We start from the raw sequence: 23,992 nt of genomic DNA on the forward strand, positions 1-23,992 counted from the left end.
CCAGCATGTGTTATAAATAACTGCCTATAAATCATACAATAGCCCAAATATCTCATATAATTAGACTCATTTAAGTAGTTTATTCATAAATCTTGCCGAATTTTGCTTTGGTTACTTTAGATTGACTGTTTGTTAGTATATTTTGTTAGTATATATTGTTGATGACGATTATTTTGAGATGGTGTTGTTCTTGTACGCAGACATATTATCGATATTCTGTTATTAAAACAATTCACTACGAGGTTTTTATTATTTCATTATTATTATTTATAAAGTATACCTACAAATGAAAAAAGAAAGAAAGAATGGTTGGAAATTATAGGACTGCCAAACAGAATTTAATTGAATTGCAGAACCTAATTGGATCAAAAATACCGTCTTCGTTTATTCGCTCCATTTTGAAGAGTCCAATTTTAATAGAACTTTCAATACTCTTTTCAACTAACTAGATTACCTACATGATAATGCAATTCCATCGTTATATTTATTGGTAAATAACTTTATATTTCGTTTTGATTAAAATGGCTCATTACTTGCCTAGTAATAATACCTTGTATTAATCATACTTTGATTACAGTAAACTATACAAATTTGCAAACATAAAAAACTGTTTCGACATTCAAACCATACATTTGCATGTCGATATTGACTTATCTATGATTATGGTAAGGACAACGGCAATCAGACTACACATTTGTGTTCCAAAATTCCCTTCCGGTGCAACGGAACAAGATACGTCAATGTGTAGCTTGATATGCTGGCGTGTGACAACACTAAATCCGCCATTTGTGGTGGACATTTATGGTTTAGGTAGGTATGTTTATTACGTAGATAGGGCAGCTCCTTTCCTTTATTTTTTTCCACCTTCTAAGTGACAGTATACATAACAAAATTTTTGAAAAAATGTCACTTGCCCTTTTAACTAACGGCGGCAATATTGAGAATATTGCGTTATATGATGGAAAGCTGCAGGCCACATTTCATTAAATTAAATATTTTAACTTTGCCATCTTTATACATTTTCGAAATATGTAAATTCGTCAACAAAAACAAACATTTCTTTACTAAAGTAAAGGACACCTACACTAAACCGTTAAACCTCAGACATAAAGATATAATGGTAATTAAAATCTTCAATGGAATTTCAAACGAAATTTCATTCCAATCACAGACTAATTTGTTTGCAGAAAAACTTAAAGCACATCTGATAAAAAAATGTTATTACAGCCTACAAGAGTTTTTTGAAGAACAATGAATATAATTTGAATGATTTGAATTTTGGAATTTAATGTGAATACACAATTATTGTTTTCATTGCTAGTTTTTTTTTAATTTTTTTAGTTTTATGCTCTTATTGTTTATTTTTAATTTATTATATTTTAATTGCGGCGCCCTAACTGGGTCATGTTAGTGCTATTTAAATTTTAAGGTCTGTGTAACACATGGAAGCAATAAATTCTTGGACGTTGATTTTGACTAAATAGGCAAACATGTGTCACTCTTCAGCATGGCGGCTACTACTAATGAGGCTAGTAGCAGCAATTTCTTCTGGGCCACAATAATATTGTTGTGTATACGCATAAAAAACCATATTTGCATGTATTTAAGCTCATGATTATTTTTTTATGTTCTAAAATTATAAAACCACCGTATTTAATAATCATAACAGTGTCTCGAGATTACTATATCGCGCAATGTGGAACCTATATATATATATTATTAATAGCTGGTGCCCGCGACTTCGTTTGTATAGAGTAAATACTTCGAATAACCTACATTTTCATAGTTTTATTGGTTTTCCACATGCTTTCAAGAGAAAAATCCTTTTATTCCAATATATCAAGACAACACTTGGTATTACATAAACTTTCCTTAACACTCAAAAATACTTTCTAACTGGTCGCCTTCAGCCGACCGACTGCGACTAAATCTATGACCCCACCAATCTGCTCCCACTCGTCGTCTGGCTAATCGAGTAGAGACTCGATTAGTCAAGTCGGTCACTTTTAAATAAATCGATTTGTGTTTTAAATGGATATTAAAATGAAATGTTATGTTAAATGTGCTAATCCTAACAATAAAATATAAACCGTAACCTAACATGTTTCACCCCCTTTAAGATTTATTTTTGTGACAAAACGTTTGACTTTGTTTACGATTAGTGTTAACAATAAGTTAAAATATACACATAAGGTACAATAAAAGCTTAAATACTAGAAAAATAATACGAATAAATAAAATTGGGTACCAGCGGCAAAAAGTAGCCTGGGTCCTTCTACTAGGTTCTGATATCTTGTTTATTTTATAGGTGGGGCGCACATTTACAATTAGAAAAAAATACTATAAATGGTCAGAAATCAATTTATTGATTCTCAAAATATTCTCTGTTAGCGTTAATGCACTTTTTCATACGAATGAACCAATTTTGAAAACATTTATGCCACTCCTGCGTGACAATCTCTGAAACATATTTTTCTTACTCTTCGACAGCCTCTTCAGGTGATGGAAATCGTTGACCGCGAAAGTGGTTCTTAATTTTTGGAAAAAAATAAAAGTCACAAGGTGCCAGGTCGGGACTGTACACAGGATGGCTCATAAGGTCAACGTTGTTCACTTTCAAAAATTCATTTGACCGTGTCAGAACTGGCATTATCGTCGTGCAAGATGATACGGCGTTTACGATTATTTTTTTATGGAGTTTGTCAATAACTTCCGGCAAACAAATGGTCGTGTACTAATCACTATTCACGGCACAAGGATTCTCCAAAGCAACAGTAGCCACGTGTAAAGTTTTATTAAAAAAAAAAAGCAATCATTTGCTTAGAGGTACTTTACATGCGCGCCACTTTGGTTGGTTTCGGCTCATCTCGAAAGACCCATACGCTCGACTGCTGCTTTGTTTTGGGATCGTAACTATAAATCCATATTTCGTCATCTGTTACTATGTCCCACACCAAATTTGACGCCCCTTTGTTGAATCTGGTAAGTATGGCATTACACCAAGTGACGCGATCCGATTTTTGACCCTCAGTCAAATTGTGTGGGATCCACCGAGAGCACAGCTTTTTCACACCCAAATGTTTGTGTAGTATTGATTATATTTGACTCATTTCTACGCTTAAAGATGCCCAAATCTCAGGGTATATCACATATGCCTGTCTGTTTTGATCATACGGCGCACAGCATCGATGTTTTTGTTGTTCACAGCAGTGGACGGGCGACCATCACGAAATTCGTCACTGAAATTCACAAATTCGTCACTGAAAGCCAAACAGTTCCATTTTCAAATTTTGTAATTACTTTTTAAATAATGTTTATGTAAGCCTATACCCAGCAGTGGGTGAAGTCAGGTTGTATATGATGATGATGATGAAGTGGCCAGTTCCGGAAACTTATAGTGCGCCCTATGTAATATCGAGTAACAGAACGAACAAGCGTACCTGATGGAAAGCTGCACGCCTGTCCTTAACAGTAGCAGTGCCATTCAGAGCTTTAAATTGCAAAGATCTGAGGGGCACTGCCACTTCGCCCGTCATCCTGACACATATGTCGACTAGTCCCATGTGCCTGTAACTTCACCAGCATCTCTATACTATACCAAAATTCGTCAAAATTGGACCAGCAGTTTAGGCGTGAAAACAGAACAGACAGAGTTACTGTTGCTTTTATGATATTAGTATGCATTATAATATAAATACATATGCATAAGTATTTAAATAACTTTTCGGAAAAGCTCATGTATCTCTATTTGTATTTTTTGAAATCTTTCTTACCGTGGAGATCTTTTTATGTGTTTTTGGTTTTAAAAATGCTAATAAATAGCATAGTAATAATTCTACTTTCGTTTGAAATAAATTTCTTAAGCGGATGTAAACGAATAAACCGTTCGTGCAAACAAAACTCTTAATAAGGCCTGGATTTTTCTGTTCTTAATATAAGGTTCGTGCTTTTTCTAGGAAGTGTAGTTGAAGTTGATTTATCGCAGCGTTCCCCGTGGCTCAAAAATTACAACGCTTCAAGGAAAGGCCGACGTTTAACAAAAGCTGCACCTATTATAGCGGTATGTTACTGCTTGCATTACGTGCAACTTTGTTTTGAGGTCGGATAGAGTTGATTAAACATGCGATGTGTCCCACTATAGTGCTTCTTGCATTTGGATGAAGGTTAATCTTCTTTTAATATTTTTAAATAAATTTTTAATCACAAGTATTTGAAATTCATTTCAGACTTATCTTTTTTTATGATATCAAGTGACGGGATGAACATAGTAGTTGGAATGTCATTCAGAATTTTAAATTGCAAAGAAGGACGCGACCAATGCGCTATTACCCTGAGACATAGTTGACAAGTCCCATGTGCCTGTAATTTCACCAATACCCTTACCTGTCAAAACCGGAACACAGTAATGTACACAATATTGCTTGGCGGCAGAAATAGGTAAGGTGGCAGTACTTCCCTGGACGAATTCTTTCACGATTTCTACAACTACAGAGACTATGACGTACATTGACTTCGTTACTATTCTACTGCACTGCTCGTGTAAAAAGTAAAATTTCAAAACATTTATGAGCAAGACATAAGGCACAAGTTATAAAAACCTGCATTCCGTGATTGCTTGTCGGAATTCGTAAAAATATCGATAGCTATTGGGACACTACCCCTCTCAATGGCGAAGGCAGATCATTTTATATTTTGGCTACAGCAAATTTGAAGTAATTCTGGGTGGCAGTTAACGAGATGATCGGCTTCTTAACGAAGGGATCACGCAGCCTCTCAGAATACATTTGAATGCATATTACAAAATTGAGAACCATAAACGACCATAATAATAAAAAATAAATAATAAACAACATCAGATACGTTGCTGTGATCCCATATAAGTAACTAAAGAACTTGTGTTATGGCAATCGGAAACAACGACGGTGCCACAAACACAAATCAAGTTTGTTTCTACATTGACCTTGCCGGGAATCGACCCTTAGACCTCAGAGTTGAGCAAGTCACGAGTCCACGGAGATCGTCAAAATATATGTGAGGAGATTCTAATACTTCCCCGTCTATAATTTATTTATTTATTAAGAAACACAACGGCGTTATATAAGATATTTTGAATAGTATATTATGTATGTATGTAATGAAAGGTTTGCCTGCTTTATCAATCATTAAATAATGTTAAACAAAAACTTATTGGTAAGTATATACATATAGTAGATACATATTTATATTAATTGACATTTTTTTTTCTTTTTTCTTAAAATGATTCCCAAAAAAGTGAACTAAAAAATCCAATCTTTGATCCTACTATAGTTCTAACTTGATTAGTCAAGCTACAAGGTGTCTGCACCAAATTCGTGTTGTCGGCTCAGGCTATTGTGAAAAAAGGCCAAGTGATTCGAGGGCCGAAAGGTCGCCCTTGTATCTCTATTCAACCTTTGTGCTATAAAATATAGCGCCGCCTTTTTTACTCGCTCTACGGATTTGTTTAGCTTGACAGATATACTATTAGAAGGTTAAAGAAAATATAGTTTTTAATTTAGTTCCATTTATCAAACTTGTCATGAAATCTGCGTTGGTATAAATATTTGAGAAAAAATCGTGTATCTGGATAATTTTCGGGTTAGTTTTCTCGGCTTAGTTTTTGTGAGTCAATTTTTATTATTGAAGTTTTTCTCGTGAAATAATATTTCAGGTTATTGCAAACGTATATACACACATCAAAAAAAGTTTGCGATCACTTCGAAAAACTGAAATCTTTTTTGTTACTGTAGTGTAGTGATTTTTTCTTCTTTTTAGATTCTTTATTTAAAAATAAATTAGAACATAAAACAATGACCCCGTTCAATTGTTTTTTCATATAAAAAGGCTTTCAGTCCTAGCTTACGCTCATTCAGAAATCTGATTAAGTCAATTATAAGCGATTCAAGATATTTTTCGCGGAAAGTTGTGATTGAAAAAATGCCAAGAGGATTATCAGAGGTTTTACGAGCTAGAATAGTAACTTTGAGGGAAGAAGGATACACCACGAGAGTAATAGCACGCAGACTTGCTATATCCCAATCCCGTGTCGTGGCTACGTTGCAGAGGTATCACGGAATGGGGAATTTAGCTGACCGACCCCGCAGCGGTCGCCCAACTGTTTTGACAGCTGCCCAAAAGCGCTATATTAGATTGCTGGCAGCCCGTGATCCAACAATCAACGCCACTAAAATAAAAGCAGAAGTCAGGGCCGCCTCTGGGCTTGAAGTTAGCACGCAGACCGTTCGCAATTGCTTGCACCAGGCTGGATTACGAGCACGGAGGTCTTGGCGAGCTCCGCTCAATTCCAGGCAACGTCAACAACGAAGATTGCAGTGGGCTAGACTTCGGCAAAATGAAGAAGGTGAGGACGAAAACATTTGGCAAAACTGTCTCTTCGTTGACGAATCCCGAATCAGCACTCATCCAGATAACCGACGTGTCCGTGTCTGGAGAAGACCAGGCGACCGTGAAAGACAAAGAACTGCCACTGGAACAGTTCAGCAAGGCGGAAAATCGGTGTCCTTTTGGGGTGGCATTATGATTGGAGCTAGAACGCCTTTGATCCCGTATCGGGGCTTCATGACAGCAGACATGTACAAAGCAGTTGCTATTGATGATATCGTCAGACCATTTCGAGTAAACCATGGGCACCAATTTGTACTGGTCGATGATAATGCGCCCGCACATCGAGCTCAACGAGTCAATGCTGCTCTTCAAGAATACGATATCACACGATTAGACTGGCCTGCCGGCTCGCCCGACTTAAACCCAATAGAGCACGCGTGGGATGCTCTTAAACGAGCAGTATGGAACCGTGAGCCACGTCCCCAGACAGTTCCAGAGCTCAGGGAAGCCGCTATTGAAGAATGGGATAGGTTACCCCAGGAAATGCTGGATAACTTGATCCTCAGCATGCCCAGAAGGATCTTCGCATGTATTCGAGCCAGGGGAGGAGTTATTTTATATTGAATTCACACCTTTTAATAATAAATTGTTGTTTAAGTTTAATTAAACAGTCTTTTTCTTTCTATGAAATTTCTATCACTATTACATTATGATTAATGGCTCAATTTTTTAAAATAAATAATAAAAAATAGTTTTATATTTTAATTTCAAACAGGGTATTCCTATTTAAAGAAAGCATACAACATAGATTTTTTCTTGATAAAATTAAATTTAAAGAATTATAGGAGCTTATGCTATTGATCGCAAACTTTTTTTGATGTGTGTATTATATGATTTTTTATTATAAAATTCTAGAATATTCATATAATATAAATTGCCACCGATTAGGTAGAGAAAACTAACCTGAAAATTATTCACTTAAGTATATTTCTGTACGATTTAACATAGTCTATTCAAATTTAAAAATATCTTTATTTCATAGGTAAGTAAATTACACTTGAAATCGTCACATTGACTAATTAATGATATTATTGGTTGTTACTCAATATCACGATAATATTCATTTTACGTTTTGTGAAATTACTCCATTACTTTAAATTTTTATCGTATTGATATTAAATTATTTTTTGTGAAATTACTCCACTAGTTTGTTATAATTATTAACGACATCTCTCGCCAGGGCCGGTAGCTATAAAGGTATCTAACTGGGTGATAAAATTTTCATAGATTTCTCATAGATGGCGCTATGACTAAAAAGTCGTTGAAAAACCAAATACAAAGACACGACAACAAGCACATAGAAAATTTCGTGAGGTCCGCTGGGTCGTTCCGTGACTTAGTTGGTATAGCGTCTGGCACGGTATGCTAGAAGACGTCGGTTCGAATCCGGCCGGATCGAAGGATTTTTTCTGAGTGTTCGATCTTTATTCCATTATTGTTATAATTATTAATACACATACAAGATCAAACACAAGACAAATTCCTGCGTCTGCAATTTAGGATCTAAAATTATACCTAACAATCTGTTAAATATAAAATAATCAGTTTTCTAATTTATTGTATACACATATTTTTCTTTTCGTAATTTCCCACAACCGTTTTAAACTTAAATTAAGTGTTATTATTACAAGTATCATACGTTATGGTGATTTCCTTAAAGTTAAATTATTACCTGAAATTTGTCGCCTTGTGCTATCCACCTGAAACAAAAGAGTTTTGCATTAGTTCATTTATTAACGATAATGATTGTTTACTCTCCTTTATTCCTTTTATAATTTAATTTAACTCACACCTATAAAAGTCGATGGAGCAAAATTTGGTTTTGGGTTTTATTTGAATTATTCACGAACTAGCCATCGTTTGGTTTCGCAATATTGTTTATAGTCTCTTTTTTTGTCATTTTAAAATCCTTTGTGGCAAAACTAAATGGTATTCGATCAAGCAAAAATCGTTTTAATCGAATGAAATTCGATCAATATGGAAAATGTTTTTGTATTTTTATAATTTGTATATTCATCGTCAACCCATTTATAAGTCACCACCACAAAAAATAATGGAAAACACATATTTTTTATATTAACTTAACACAAAATAGTAAAAGGAAAAAAATTATATATTTGTAGTGTAGTTTATACACATAATTCAGGTTTTTTTAATATGTGGCAGCACCCCCTGAACAGCATCAATATATATCCCAATGGGGACCTCGGAAGCAATTGGGGGTAAAAAAAAACCAATTGGTTCCGAGGCCCCCATTCGGACCACTTTGGGAAACTATGGTTTGGGCCATCCGCCACGCTGGCCCAATGCGGGTTAGGAACTTCACAAGATATCAGAGGGTCGTGAACCTACTATGACGTGCAGGTTTTATTACAATGTTTTCCTTCACCTAAAAGCTAATGCTAAATTTAATTTCGCACATAAATTCCGAGAATAATAACTAAAAATAAAAAATATGTGATAACTTTCAGTGACTTACTTTCTCACCTTCTTTTATATCAACTCGTTTTTAAACACAACTGTTATAAAGTTTTATAAATACATAATGATAATTTTTTACAAATATGTAAATTTGTGTTCTTGTAATTCTTACATAAGCGTATTTGAAACGAACTCAGGAAAAACGACTGTAAGTAATTCAGCACCTAAATGCAAATAACTCTATCCCAAATAAAGACCCCCAAACTCCCTTTCCGCAAATATTATGACAATTTATTATTATAGGGCTCTCGAAATAGCAGTTATTATAAAGGAATGTGTCGATTAAACTACACGTTATATCGAACGTAATGTAGTACAATAATAGCGCTCGTATAGTGGGTAAAGCATGTTGAAATTTAGCAGTAAGTTTAACCAGCTCCAAATCAGTGTCAGTTCTTAATAGGTAATAAATATACCAACAAAACATGCATGTGGAAAAGGGGCCAAGATCAAGATTGAGTGGAAAGCAAGCAACAATTTTTTACAACGTTCAGATCACCATCTTTTTGATTAATGTTCGAAATCAGCGATGTTCTGGCTTAAATATCTAAAGATTCAAGTAAATGGGAAGCGGGGTTTTAGCATAAAAAAATTTACAAGTACGTTAAACAGATATATGTACCTCAACATTTTGAGTTACATCTAGTGGGTGACATCCAATGAACCGAATTCAATTTCTAATTTACCACCTTTAGAGGTGGAATATTTTCACCAAATTTAAATAAAACTACTACTAAGGTATCATCTTTCCAACAAAAAGACTCATCGACATCGGTTCGCTAATGTCGGAGTAATTACGTAACATACACACATATAAGTAGTGTGCCGTCCTTTTTTCTCAGTATGTTGGCAAACACACTATCGTGCGTGTAGGTGCTAAATTAATGATATAGAATAAATGTGCCTCTTCTGGGTAAGCTCTCTTCATCGTTAACGTCATCTTGACTTGACCCAATTTTATATAAGAAAAACTTTATACGTCTGTGAGCGATACTATATTTTTAAGATGTAACTACGTGGTGTAGGTATTCTGGGTTATTGGTTAAATAGTAACAGCCTCCCAGGTTTATAATACTAACAACTTTTGTTCCATGACTTTTAATTTTTCGTTATAACTTTACTTTGGATAAAAAATAAATATATTTAAATAAATCACTCTAAACGGTTATAACTCTGCAAAACGCAGGAGCGCGGTTGGAGGTCAACGGGGCGGACGCTTACACATTTGAACTTACTACCTCACTACCAAATACAGATCTAAAATGTGTCAAATAGTACATAAAAAGAGTTACAAAAATTATTGTTTATGATCTTAGTGATATACTCCTGTTATAGATATATTATTTTATTGCTCACCCACAAAAAGTAAAACAGTATGATAGAGAACAAAGAACTAATGTGGGTAAAGTTGATATTATCACTAAGAGTGATTTCTTTTAGCCAACATTTGAGGCAAACGAAAACTAAACAGCTGTGTGTTAATTGTAAATATTAATAAAATCTTACATTTTATTATTATCAAATAATAGTCAACCATAATATTTACCTGTGTATCTATTTGTATATATAAATATATAGAAACATAATTAGGATGATTGTAGGTATTAATGATAACAGATAACATTAACGAAAAACAAATTATTAATTCGTGTTAAATATTTAGTTTCGAAAACAAAATGTTGGATAAACCATGCCCAATTTGCATGGGAAAAAAATATTTTGTATCACGAACTTATTTTTAATCAATTCTCATTTATCAAAACAATCTGTAATTAACATGTTGATAGAATGAATAAAATCAAGTTTTTAGTTGGGTTACTGCTTACTTCATCATGTTGTACCGCCCCGGAGGTTTATTCCTATTACCATAAAGTACGGAAGCTATAAACCGGAGTTGCCACGAAATTTAGTTCCCGCGATGCCATTATATGGCGGTAAATAATATAAGAACCGAATCATTACGTTGCTTGTTTACGTTCACAACATGTTTTGTTGCCAGTGTTTAGTCTTGATTGTTTACTCTAGAAAATTTATTCCAGAGATTTCAATCACGTGTAAGTGTTACACATGTGAGACGGATATTTTTCTTCTATCACTACTTTACTTACTTTACTATATAATTACATTGTTATTTTGGCACATATTTTCAATATTATTATATGATGCAATCATCGAGTACATATATAATAAATCTACTGTTATGGATATACATGTCGCTTGTCACCAGACGCTTAACTTGTTCGCCCCATCACTTAATATTATAAAAAAATCATCTAATGCGGTGGTATAAAGCACACCATTTTTTTTTTCATTTAAAAAGGAAATAAGTGCGCCATTGATCTCCATATCACCTGATAGAAAGTGACGAAGAGGTCGACGATGGAGCATGCACATTTAAATAATGCATTTTCACTCTCGCTTTAAAAAGGCCTAAGTTATAGTGTTCAGGGAAACTCTATGGAGAAAATCCATGCCTGGTTATGGGATCATAATATAATTGCTAAAGTTATAGTGTCTGGTAAAAAGTGGTAGTATCTGACATAATGAAATTGCGTAAGTATCGAATAAAGAGTGTGTTATTTAAAACTAAAAAGGTCATTCCACTATAAATTGCCCATTTATTCGCAATGAGGATATCAGATTCAATAAAAACATTTCTTCAAGTTACCGAAAACAAAAAAAATCGAGCAAAATTTCAAAATTTGAATTGAATAAGGAAGAACACTTTAATAGCAAATTACGTGCAGCTAGGATCAAAGAAGGCATAAAAAATCAAAAGGCAAAACACCCGAACTCTACAGTATAAAACTTGTGGGAGTGTCAAGCGGCATCTGGATTATAAAAAAGTATCTCGCAAAAAGTAACAACGTTGCTTAGGATACCTCAATGATCTTTATTTTATTTATTTATCAGTTATTTTAAACCATTATTTGGTACATATTTGGTTAGTAGCAATTGTCTTCAAATTTAATTAATATTGAACAAGGCGACTGTGAAACGCATGTGACATACATTCCAGTACCTTACCAAAGGTATATCGGCATTAAACGGCATCAGCATTAAACAATTTAAAATAAATTCTAAATTCCTAACAAAAATTATAAACTCAGGAGAATTATTTTCCTCTGTAGGGACTACGCTTCTCTATAGGTTTTAAAGTTTTTTATGAATCGTAAATGTAAACTCATCTCGAGTTACGGCTGAAAATAAAAACGACAGTCTGGAATATTCTGAGTTGATTACGATTAAAATATGTTTAAACAGAATAAGTACAAATATAAAAAGTTACAATAATCTTAATTAAATTGAGCTGATGTGCTGACGAGTGGGAGACGTGAATAAATAGAATTTCTTTCGGAATTATAAATTATTTTTATAGAAACATCATCATGGACGTATAATATTATAACATATAGGACATATAATTTTATCATTTCGATAAAATTTATACGTTCTTAAGAATTCGGTATGGAAAAAAACTGTTTTACAAATAGTCTATTTTAAGAAGTCAATTTTTCGCCAATCTAATGAGACGTACTTTGAAATTTTCGAAAGACAACATTTTAGGTGGCAATATCTCGAAAGTTACCAAAATTGAAAATTAATAATTATAATTAAATTAATTATAAAAAAAATTTCAAATATATTTTATTTACAGCCTCCCATTTTTACATACATTTTCTTATATTTAAAGGAAACTACATTTTTTATGTAAAGTGGAAAGCAAACGAGCAAACGATTCACTTGATGGGAGGTAGTCGTCGTTGCCCATCTTTTTTTTTATAATATCAAGTGACAGGAGGAATAAGTCGTGCGCCTGATGTTAACGCCTGTCTATAACAGTTACAGTGCCACTCAGAACTTTGAATCGTAAAGATCTGAGCCTCTGTGCCTAGCTGTCACCCTGAGCCGTAAGTTGACAAGTCCTATGTGCCTGTAATTTCCCCATCATCATCTGCAACACCAGAGGAGCTGCCTGTGCGTTGCCAGCCTTTGAAAGCCTTGTTGAATCGCTTTTTGAAGAAACCCGTATCACAGCGCAAAGGACATAGTTCAGACATAGTTCCTTCAGGAAGGAACATCTTGCACGAGGAAGGAACGAACGTGAGGCCCGCATGGTTTTAAAAAGCCAGAGGATGTGGGTATGGGCTCTACTCCTTTGGCGAGAGGTACTACGGTTACCAGTTTTGAAATTTTCTCTATTCAATTCCCGTTATGCAGACGGTAGAACATACACAGAGAGAAGCACACTTTATACACCTCAAAACTACTATAACCATAAACAGTCTTATTATGGTATAGGTTTAGATAATAGTTTTCTATAAATGGTTTTAGAAAAAAGAAAATGGTCTTACAGACTTATTTCACTCAAGTCAAAATTTTAAACCTTCTTAATACCAAACAACTTAATTAAGTGGGATCTCTCTTAAGATTTACACTTATAGTCCTTATTTTAAGTTCATCTGTAGATCAACTGATTATTTTTAGTAAAATTGTTCTATACACATCCAGTAAAGTCTATTAATAATCTAACAACTAGTATTCTTAAGTTTATTCTAGATATATTTCATTCATAGACATTCTGTAGTGTATGCTTGTTGACAAACATGTTACAGCGCATCTTCAGTAGATTTTATTAAAAAAAATACTATAATTAGGATTTTTACTCTATTGGACGTTGTAAGAGTTCATGTAAAATGAATAAAGTAAAGAATATTAAATGATCTGGTGAAGATGGTGAAACTTGGATATTATGTCACATCATTCGATACATTAGTCGGTAATTCACGCGCGAGGCATGTGCATTTTTGTTTGTTGACAAATAAATAAACATTATAAGGTAATTCCGTGTTCCGTGTTCCGTGAAGTGATAAAAACAATTGAAATGAGCGCGTAAACTACTGTACTTGAATGTTGTGTATGTGCATTGCGCCGTCTATCAATTGAATACAATGAAATCATTGTGTGAAATGTGGTTGGCGTGAAGAAATAATCTTAATTTTGTAATGAAAATTTTATTTCTTCTAACATAAGTTAGGTATGTCATTGAATAATACCTTATCTGATAAGGAAATTTATCTAGTATATAGTTATATAACACATTCCATATAATTATACGGAACAACGTTCTTTTGCGACAAATTGAATTTTTTAAATGGTTTTTTTGACCTTGTGTTTTGAAAAGTTTTTTATTGCATAATACGCTCACCATTCACTGTAACTTTTACTCCATAAAAAGGTTTTGTAACACTGTTAAAAGAAAAAATCGTTTAGCAACTTTGCGTTTTGTAGACAATCATAAAAGCTTCATAGCAGTGAATATTTTTCTACAAGATCAACTACACTAAAGCAAGTAAAAATAATATTTTCGTATTTTAAAGTTTTTCTATAGATAAAGCTATGGACAAAATGCTCCCAATAGTGATTTGAAAAAGCTTTTAATTTTTATCGCCATTTTTATTTTTAAAGAATGACTATAAAGTAGCCGAGAAAAATTTATTTTCTTTTTAAAAAGTAAATCTAAGTTGAAATTAGCTGGAAGAAGCCATGAACTACTTGGAACTTCTTTGTTTTGTGAGTTATTTTGTATATTTAAGCTTTCTATAAATATTTGAAACTGAAATCGATAACTGTATTTTGATTAAGTTTATATTTATACATAAATATTTAAAATACAGCGAGCGCATTAGTTTTATGACAGGTTTTTCATTACTTTTCACACAATATATATGTATAACAATATATATATATATATATATATATTTAAAGCCGTACGTCAATTCGCGCTTTCTATACGATTAAACATTGCGCGAAAAAGTCAGAAATATTATGTCTAATTTTGATAGTTTATATTTTGTAAGCCATTAAACTTGAAATTTATTAGTATTAAGAGAGTTGAGTCTTACGTTTGTAACGCTTTAATTACTTTGGTTTTAAAATAGCATTACTAAAAAAACAATCATAGACTATAAATTATCTAAAAACTGTCTACAAGACTAAGAGTCGTATTTTAGAACTCTACTCAATGCTCAAGTCAGGATTTGAGTATGGTTTAAGGCACTTGATATCATACTCAAGTCCCTGCCGTTAGGGTCGTATTTCCAATGCTTGTGTTGCCAGTGCAATCCTGACTTGAGCATTGAATAGAGTTCTAGAATACGACCCTAAATCCTGTTCTACAAATGGGCTTGTAGCATTCTAGAAGGATTACTTGAGAAAAAAGATAAGAATCACTCTTAACACTACGTACAGATAATTTCTCAAAGCACACTTGTGATCTACTAATAAAGTTGTGCCCACTTTTACTTTAAATTATCTAGAAACCTTCTTCAAGATATCTTGAGGGAATTTGAACTCTTAAAATATACAATCGAATTAAATTCTATTAATAATAATAATAATAATAACGCACACACACACTCAACATAGCCCCGCACTAGGGAAACCCTGTGTCGCGGGTGCCATGGACACACACTTAGACAACCACAAATTACACCCAAACTCACGAGAGAAACAATTGTAGGCCATACAAATATTTCTCCCGGCCCGGGAATCGAACCTGGGACCTCTGCGTGGCAGTCCGGTATGGTAACCGTTCGGCCACGGAGGCAGTTTAATATTAGATGTCTTATAGTATATATTTAGATATAGATGTGCTGCTTGGGGTCTCTCCGTAAACTAAGGGACTTCTTGTGAGTTTGGTATCGTTGCGTTGACAACACGAAGACCCTGACGCGGGATGCAATAAAGTTATTTAGTCGTATGCTTTGATTATTACATTAGGAGTTCTGGCCCAGAGATGCGAACTATACTTCATGTGGGGTCGTGACCGGTGTGTGAAGTACTGCTTCTCTCTATTGAATACTCCGACCTATATTCACCTGTCAAATCCCGCAGTAGTTCAATTTTTCCTTCGGGGCAGGCTAAGGCGACTAAGTCCATACTGTCACTGTAAAATTCAATTGATATAACCGCCATTTTGAAAGTTTATCACAACAGAGCATATTTTTAATTTGATTTACCTACTTGAAAACCCTTGTTAAAGTTTGTTAGGAGAGCAATTTGAATAATTGCCTATGAAATAATTAAAAATAGGTAAATAAATTACGTAAATAGGCACATCAAAATTTATTAAATTGTCAGTCGTGTCACGTGTTAATAAAATATAATGCGCCGCCATTTACCTACAGGTCAATGTGCGTCGCGCTTGATATGTACCATGTACAGACTGCAGGCTGCTTTCAAATAGAAACACTAAAGCATTAATATAAAAGTTTTTTTTAATTGAAACACCATATAGCAGACAGCGTGATGAATGACATCATAGAAGGTGAAATGGTTTCGAATTAGTAGCTATAAAAAATTTTACAAAGCGATTTGTAACGATGACTTGGAAAAAGTAGCCCTTTAATTTTTTCAATATTCCATTCAAAAACATTTGAGAAATGTTAATAAAAGTCACTGCTAGATGAAATGAGGTCAAATCACCGACGTAAACAAAAGATGCCTTTCAAGCGTTTTCAAGTTGAACGGTCTTTATATAGTAAATATTCGTATTTAGCTGTCTTTTCCGCCCTCGCAAAATAAATAAATGTACATAGCCGACAGACATGTAAACGTATTTCACAAGCTTACAATCAATTTCACGTGGTGTCGTGACACTCGGGCATTACACGACTTGTCCCGCAGCATGACAATAAAATGTATAGTTAAACACAGTTATGGAGGTCTTATACTATGAAGACAAAAATAACCATTGTTATTTTCATTACGAAATAAAAAGAGACACTAATATAAAGCCTTCCGTTTCGTATAGTCCTGGTTGATAAGTTACTAAGAAAATTCATAGTATGTATAGCAAAATTATATAAACATAACATCAAATTTGTATTTGGGCATTATAGAGCACGAGTACGGTTCCATAGACAATTCTGCTAAGTGAAATTCCGGTATCGCGGGTTTTGATATGTGAATTGAAGTTTTATTTTATTTTATGTAGGTTAAGGGAGGTAGTTTAGTAGCAGTGGAGCTCCTTGTGAAAGAATTCGTCTAGGGAAGTCCCCATATCGTATCTAGTTTATACGTTACACAATTGACCATAAAGTTCATTATGCTAAGTACAATTTCGTTACAAAAATTGGCTTCCATTCCGTTCCGCCGCAATATAAATTGAGCCTTAGGGTCGACTTTTTTAGGGTTAGGGCTGACTGGAATTAACCCTTTATCACTATTGTTGTTATGTAAGTTAATATGAATTAGATTTTCATACTGACTTATTATATAGTTAATCATCACTTTTGATGTAACTATACGAATTTTGTAGTGTCAAATGTCGAGTCCATCTTAATTATTTCTGCCGCCATGCAGTAATATGAGCGTCACTGCGTTCCGGTTTCGAAGAGAAAGGATGGTGGTGAAATATGCAAATGGGACTTGTCAACTTATGTCTCAGGTTGACGGGCGCAGTGACAGTAGTGCCCTTCAGATCTTTACGATTTAAAGCTCTTTACGGCACTGTAACTATTATGAACTGGCATGTCGCTTAGCACCAGGCGCGCGACTAGTTCATCTCGCCACTAGATATGATATATATTTTTAAAAAAGTGTTCTTACCATGCCAGGCATCAAAGACCTGGGGATCGACTTTACTTTTTTGGCGGGAGGTGCGATAGTGGAAACGTGACGGTGGCTCCAATTCGAAAAGTTCCTCTGAGCACTCCCCATTATAAAAACGGCAGAACACACAAACAAAGCCAACATCTCTCTGTAGACAAAGGGATTCCAAACCCTCTGTGAGTTTGGGATTATCGACAACACCAGGAGCCCGACACTAATTTAAAACGAAAACGTTTAAATAACTTGACTCCATGTCAAGTTATTTAAACGTTTTCGTTTTAAATTAAGTTAAAAAAATTGCAACACCGATTTTGGGAGTGCGCATGAAGGACAATAATTATTGACTGGGCGTAGGAATCGTAGGTAATTGTCGACAATCAATCGTGTTATCTTGTAAAGCAAGCGATTTTAACGCGGGATTTTAAATTTGCGTTATAATAAATCTGCGCAACATGAAGTGACGCATGTAGAAATTTATGACTGTAAACGTGTAAAGACAGTGGCGATGCTGTAGCGCCACAGTGGTGGCACTTCTGTAAGCGTTTAATATGAAGTTGACCTTACTTGTTGTATCCGTTAGGGTCCTTAAATGCTCTCTGTATCATATTTTGTAACATGGTGTTCTTGTTAACATGATGGAAAAGCAACAAAAATTTAGTATTGAAAAAAATATTTCGTTGCTCTTACGATACTTCACGTTTACATTAATGTACCTATAACCGATATCTAACGTGTATGTTACTGAATAAATGCACTTTAGCTGAAGATAGCTCGTTTTACCGAAGCGGATGCTTTAAATAGAATGTGATGTTTAAAGGTCGCTAAACAAAATGCCACCCTCACTCCCCAATTCTTTATCCACACCTTTCCCCTTTAGCACAACGTTATCTCAAAAAATCGGACTACGTTTTTCCTATGGCTTTTAAGAAGATTAAAGCTCTTTTCAAGATCCAGAAGACCTTAAAACAATACTTCAATTGAGTCAACGGCAAGAAGGTTTGTAGATCGTCTTTTTTTTACTAAGTACTTAATAAAACTGTCTACAGATGTCTATTTATAGATAAGCGACAAATTCAGTGAGTGTTCACAGAATTTTAGTTAAAAACCATCAAATATCACAAGGACGTGCCGTATTAACGTGATTACAGTGCCTAAATTGTTATAATTCCCACGTCTTAAGTATTCGGTATAAATTGTGGTTTGGTTGAAAATCCTTTACCGAAGCCTACCTCCATCTGATTGCATTAAATATAAATGAGCGGGTCTGAAGACAGCGTTAAGTCACCGCCCGGTCAAGGTTTACCCGGATGTCGTAGACGGATGTATCCGATACTCAGTTATAAATACGCCCGGATTACGGAATCGTTGTGTTTGTAAATTCCGGATGCAACAATTAGCATCTTTGGCGACGATCCAACTATATTAGCATACGATACACCTTTAGGAGAACTTTGTTTGTTCAAAATCGTCTTAAAAACAATACTATAAAAATGCATAATTAGCGTTTTTTTTAAATTCAATTCAATTAAATTTCTTTTTTGGCCTTGTTACAAAAAAATATCATATTTCGCAAGTCAAAATACTATAAAAATTAAAACAACAGAAAATACCTTATTACTACAATTTCGTGACATAAGATCATCGAGTATATAACCAGAAATAGAGACGAAATGTCATTTAATATGTTTGGAGACTATTCCGCCAAATCATTACGGTGATATCTACGCTCCGATTGGCCAGCCCAAATTGGAAACACTGGACGGGTGTTGTCAATTGTTTCAATTCAAATAAACCAGTTTAACTAGAACTTTGCTATAATGGATGAAAATTTAAAAATTACATGTTTAATATTTAATTATCGATGAATTATGATTCCGTTGTAATTAGATGTTTTGCTTTTGTTAGAGATATTGTTAGAGATATTACCTTTATTACAATAAATACAGAACATTTTTGGAATACGGTGACGTACATACAGGTCAGTTGTTGGCACTGTGCTATTTCAGCTTTCTAATTTGTGATTTCAGCGCAAACGAGAGTTGATATTTAAAAGTGATATTATGCCCATTTGCCCGATGGGTTGGGTGGATGGATTATTTCGTCGCTATTTCTGGTTATATACTCGATGCATAGAATCAACCAAACAAAATTAATTGAAAAACCACATTAAAAAAAACATAAAAATTGTCATTTAAGACACTGCAAAAATATAAAAACAAAATTCAGTATAATGTCGAAGATAAATTAAATATTGAGAGAATCTTCCAAATAATTATAAAAATTTGGTTTTCCTTCAGGGAAAGTTCTAGGAATTCCTCAGTTTTGTAAATTAGGTTTTTTAAAAAAATCGTAAAGAATAATTATTCACTATTTCATGTATCTAATGTTCCTAGATATAGGTTAAAAATATCATATTATGTTAGCGTGTCCTTAAAACGAAAAAATTAAATTTGTGCGAAAAACTTCCATTTGTGAAAGCATTCCTGGGGCATTTAGATTATGTCAATAATCTAAATGTCCAAAGCTAATATTATAAAACGCATACGACGAAAAATACTTCTGCTCATTTTCCACAAGCGTTTGTGAAATAAATCTATTTCGTTAGTGATCTCACCCCGCTTCTTACATTGGAGATCACGCATATTATGTTGCAATTTACAAGAAAATCTATTTACCGTTAAGAGTGAAATGTATAATTGGAATAACGAAACAAAGTAAAGCATTAGATACTTATTTAAATCAATTGCCAAAGATGTATCAAATTTAAATTGAGTTAGCTCTGAATTTGGACCGTTTCCAAGACATGTCAGTGCAAGTTATTTAAGGACTTCAATAAACTTCGTGAATTGGAATTAATAATTCACTAATATACGCATGGCGTCTGCAATGTTGCGTTTGAGGGACTCCAAAATCGAATTATTGCGTGAATACAAATTAAGAATGAATTAAGCACAAGACATCCCTAAATCTCTATTACACTTGTAATTTCGAATGAAACAGAGTTAGTGTAAGATTTACGAGTGTTTCCCCAATTTGTTCTAATTTTAAACGGCTGTAGATAATTAAATTCACAAAGGGTCGACCGGTGCGGAAACTAGGCGTTGTTGTACCCTTTAACACGTTGATAAATGGTGTAAGTGCCACACAATGGTGGAAAGTTGGCGACGTAAAGCAAAATAAACTGAAAAACGCCAACACGTGGGTAGTAGGGGCCATTTGTATGATGACAATGAAAACACGTGGTGAATGTGACCAACGATAAAAGATTTGTACCGAACTGTCATTTTGTGTATTCTACTTTAAAATATTTCTTTTTATATGACCTGTAGTAAACTTAGAAGTTGACAGTAAATACAATGATTATATGTTTTTACAAATACAGAATTTTTTCTTGATAAAAACGCTTAGTGATGAATTGATAAATTCACCCAAAAATAAACAAAATCGACATAAAAATTGAAATTGTTCTGTAATTTATATTTTAAATCTGTGTACTGCAATTAAAAATGTGTTGTACTATTCACTTAATGGAGCGTTAATAGGAAGGTTATAAACGTTGTTCACAAAATTTTGATTATTGTTTGTAGAAACAGATGGCTGTAACATTAAGCTAATTACGCCGCGGTTGCTACGCTGTTACGCACCGTAGTATGCTACGGCAACTGTGTGGTTCAACTCATATAATGTTCGTTTGCTACGGGCACAGTGAGTTTCAATTGAGCTCATATAATAATATTACTGTCAAGACAAGTGAATAGGCATTATGTCGTGTGTATGCTCTATCATCGACCTTTTGGTCACTTGCTTCACATCAGGTGAAAGGTGCGCATATGGCACTTATTTTTAACCGACTTCAAAAAAGGAGGAGGTTCTCAATTCGACTGCATGTTCTTTTTTCTTTTCTTTTTTTTGTATGTATGTTACGCAATAACTCCGGTATTTGTGAACCGATTTTCATGATTCTTTTTTTGTTGGAAAGGGGGTATATTGAAGAATCATCCACCTTGAAGGGTTGTTCACGCATGAAGATTCATTTACATAAATAGCGCCTAACATTAATTTAGGAGCAATTACTTTAATGGTTGATTTTGCTATTTCTCCAATTCAAGGCGTTTTTCTCTCGATATACTTTGAGTAGTGAGAACCGATTTTTTATTATCTCCAGTGTCAAGTCCTGTATAGTGGCGAACTATGGGATATTTCAATAAAACTTAGCAAATAGACGTAATTCCACGTACGGTTGAGGTCGGTTTTTTAGTACTCTGTACTGAGATTATTATTTATTTACTTAAACTTTAATGCACACAAAACAGTACAAATAATGGACTCAATGCCATTAGGCGTTCTCTACGCGTCAATCTGAAGGCTTCAGATAGGCTCAGAATAATTAACAGGCGATGTACAACATGTAATAATTATTACATATATACTATAATAAATATTTAACAATGTTGGACCAATAAGATACAGATGGAGACTCCAGCATGAAATTGAAATTTTATTACAAAGCAATTTTTTTTTATTCTAAAATATTATTTTTGTCACTTAATGATTCCCACGCTAGAATTGCAGGAAATAGTTTAACGTTTTGAGTACTTAAAATAATATATGTTCTTTTATATCAAATATATAATATTTAGGATACTATTTCGTTTATTACTTATGTATGTAATTTTGCTATGTTGTACTGTAAGCAGTAGAATTAATCAAGCACAGAAGTAAGTGTTTTCCTTACGTTAATGAATTTTTAAGTGAATATGTGACAAATTTAACTTAGAAGTACTTTTAAATACATGTTTGTTTTAACTGCATTAATATATGATGATAGAATAAAGAAATCAAAACAGAAGTCGTATCTATTACATTTTGTTTCTATCTTGTTCATTTGCTGCTTGTATTTTATTATATTTTGCTGACTAGATAATTGTTTAGTTACGTTTCCACATATTTATCCATACTATTATTAGTAGTTATAATAGTTGTAGTAGATGTATTATTTACCTACTATATCTACTACAACTTCTATTACTACCATATCTTCTATTAATTATTAAATGACGAAATCTTTGGACTTTTGAGGCGATCCGCCAGTTCGTTTTGTTTGGAATCTAATAAAATTGTATTATAAACAATATAAGTGTTTCTGTTATGAAGATTTTTCTTATTTCAACGCGAATAATTAACAAAATATTTTTTTGATACCCATGATAATAATTATTTTTCGATAATAGCCGCGTTTGTTTCTTTCTTTGAGGATACTATATTCATTATCGGTGAAATTTAATATCTCAAGGGACTATTGTTTGATATCAGCAAGTCATAAATGTAATATTTTCCGAGAGCGCAAAGGTTCTTTGCATAATCACTATAATTAAAGTAAATATATTTACTACGTCCTATTCCGTAATTTATATATTTTCAATACATTCCAGCATTTTCACGAGATACCTGGAAAAAAATGAAAATAAAAGTTTCATACAAAAGATTACAAATGTCGAAAAAGAAAAGGAGAAAAATCTTACAGGGAAAGTGTACAGTAAAAAAATAGCACCTTATTACCAATTACCTGTTTATTTACAAAAATGAAAATTTCATCTGCTATATCACAGCGGAAGTAGACTGCAAAAGTGACAGTAACTGCTACGCGAGCATTGCGGCTGTGTTGTGGCTGCTCTACGCCGTAGGCGAGACGATGAACGTACTACGCGCGTAGCAAAATAGACTATCTAATAAAAAATTCAAATTACAACACATTTATTTGGAATCACAACAAAATATAAGTCTTTATTTCGACCCTTATAAAAAGATATACCAATAATATAATTTGGAAATAAAATTTATAAAACTTTAATATCAAGAATAATGCAATGTAACCTTTTGCCAGGTCAGAGATTATTTTTTATAATTAAATTTTTCTTATCTTAATAAAAGTAGATCTTACCGTTCGAACAGCTGCCTAAAGATCTGCAACCTAGCATTAGTACAATCTCACATGATACAAAAAAATCTTTTGGTATGTTCAAGCACTCGCGGGCTTTTCTTTTGTTGTCCGAACTTTTGAGTAGAGAGTTCTTTCCGATTGAATAGTTTGGATGACAGTTGATGTTAAGAGGTATTTGTTGTTAGTGCGCTAGGCGGTGGAGTGCGGGCGCGGAGAGCGAGCGTGCGACACACGCGGCGCGGGCGGAGCGGCGGCGGCGACTGGCGGCCGGCGCGCGCCCCCGGCCCGGTCGATATACGCGGAAGAATAAACACGCCGCGGCCGCACGTACACCGTCAGCCATCATACGCCCCTACCAGACCTCTACCAAACTTGCATTTCCCTCGCTTTCATGCTCGCTCTACACTCTAACTCCGACTCTACAATCCGATGCAAAAGCATCAAATTCCATTGTCGATTTTTGACGTTACAAGTACTTCACTCAAACGCTGCACAACATTGCCCCTTTTTATTGAACTTTATGACCGTGAT

The 23,992-nt window shown here is 33.9% G+C and overlaps 1 protein-coding gene across 1 annotated transcript in view; it reads right to left on the minus strand.

Annotated features, from left to right (window-relative positions):
* Nucleotides 1-23,743, minus strand: part of LOC113237368 (heparan sulfate glucosamine 3-O-sulfotransferase 5) — a 53,588-nt gene extending 29,845 nt beyond the window's left edge. Inside the window, exons 1-2 of the mRNA XM_026473791.1 lie at nucleotides 23,462-23,743; nucleotides 8,096-8,123 (exon numbers count right to left, since the gene is read on the minus strand). The gene's annotated coding sequence lies outside the window, so the exon portion shown is untranslated. The remainder of the gene's footprint in view (nucleotides 1-8,095; nucleotides 8,124-23,461) is intronic.
* Between the last annotated feature and the right edge of the window lie 249 nt (nucleotides 23,744-23,992).

Source organism: Hyposmocoma kahamanoa, unplaced genomic scaffold (assembly GCF_003589595.1).
Source record: "Hyposmocoma kahamanoa isolate Upper Pololo Valley unplaced genomic scaffold, ASM358959v1 93, whole genome shotgun sequence".
NCBI classification, from domain to species: Eukaryota; Metazoa; Arthropoda; class Insecta; order Lepidoptera; family Cosmopterigidae; genus Hyposmocoma; species Hyposmocoma kahamanoa.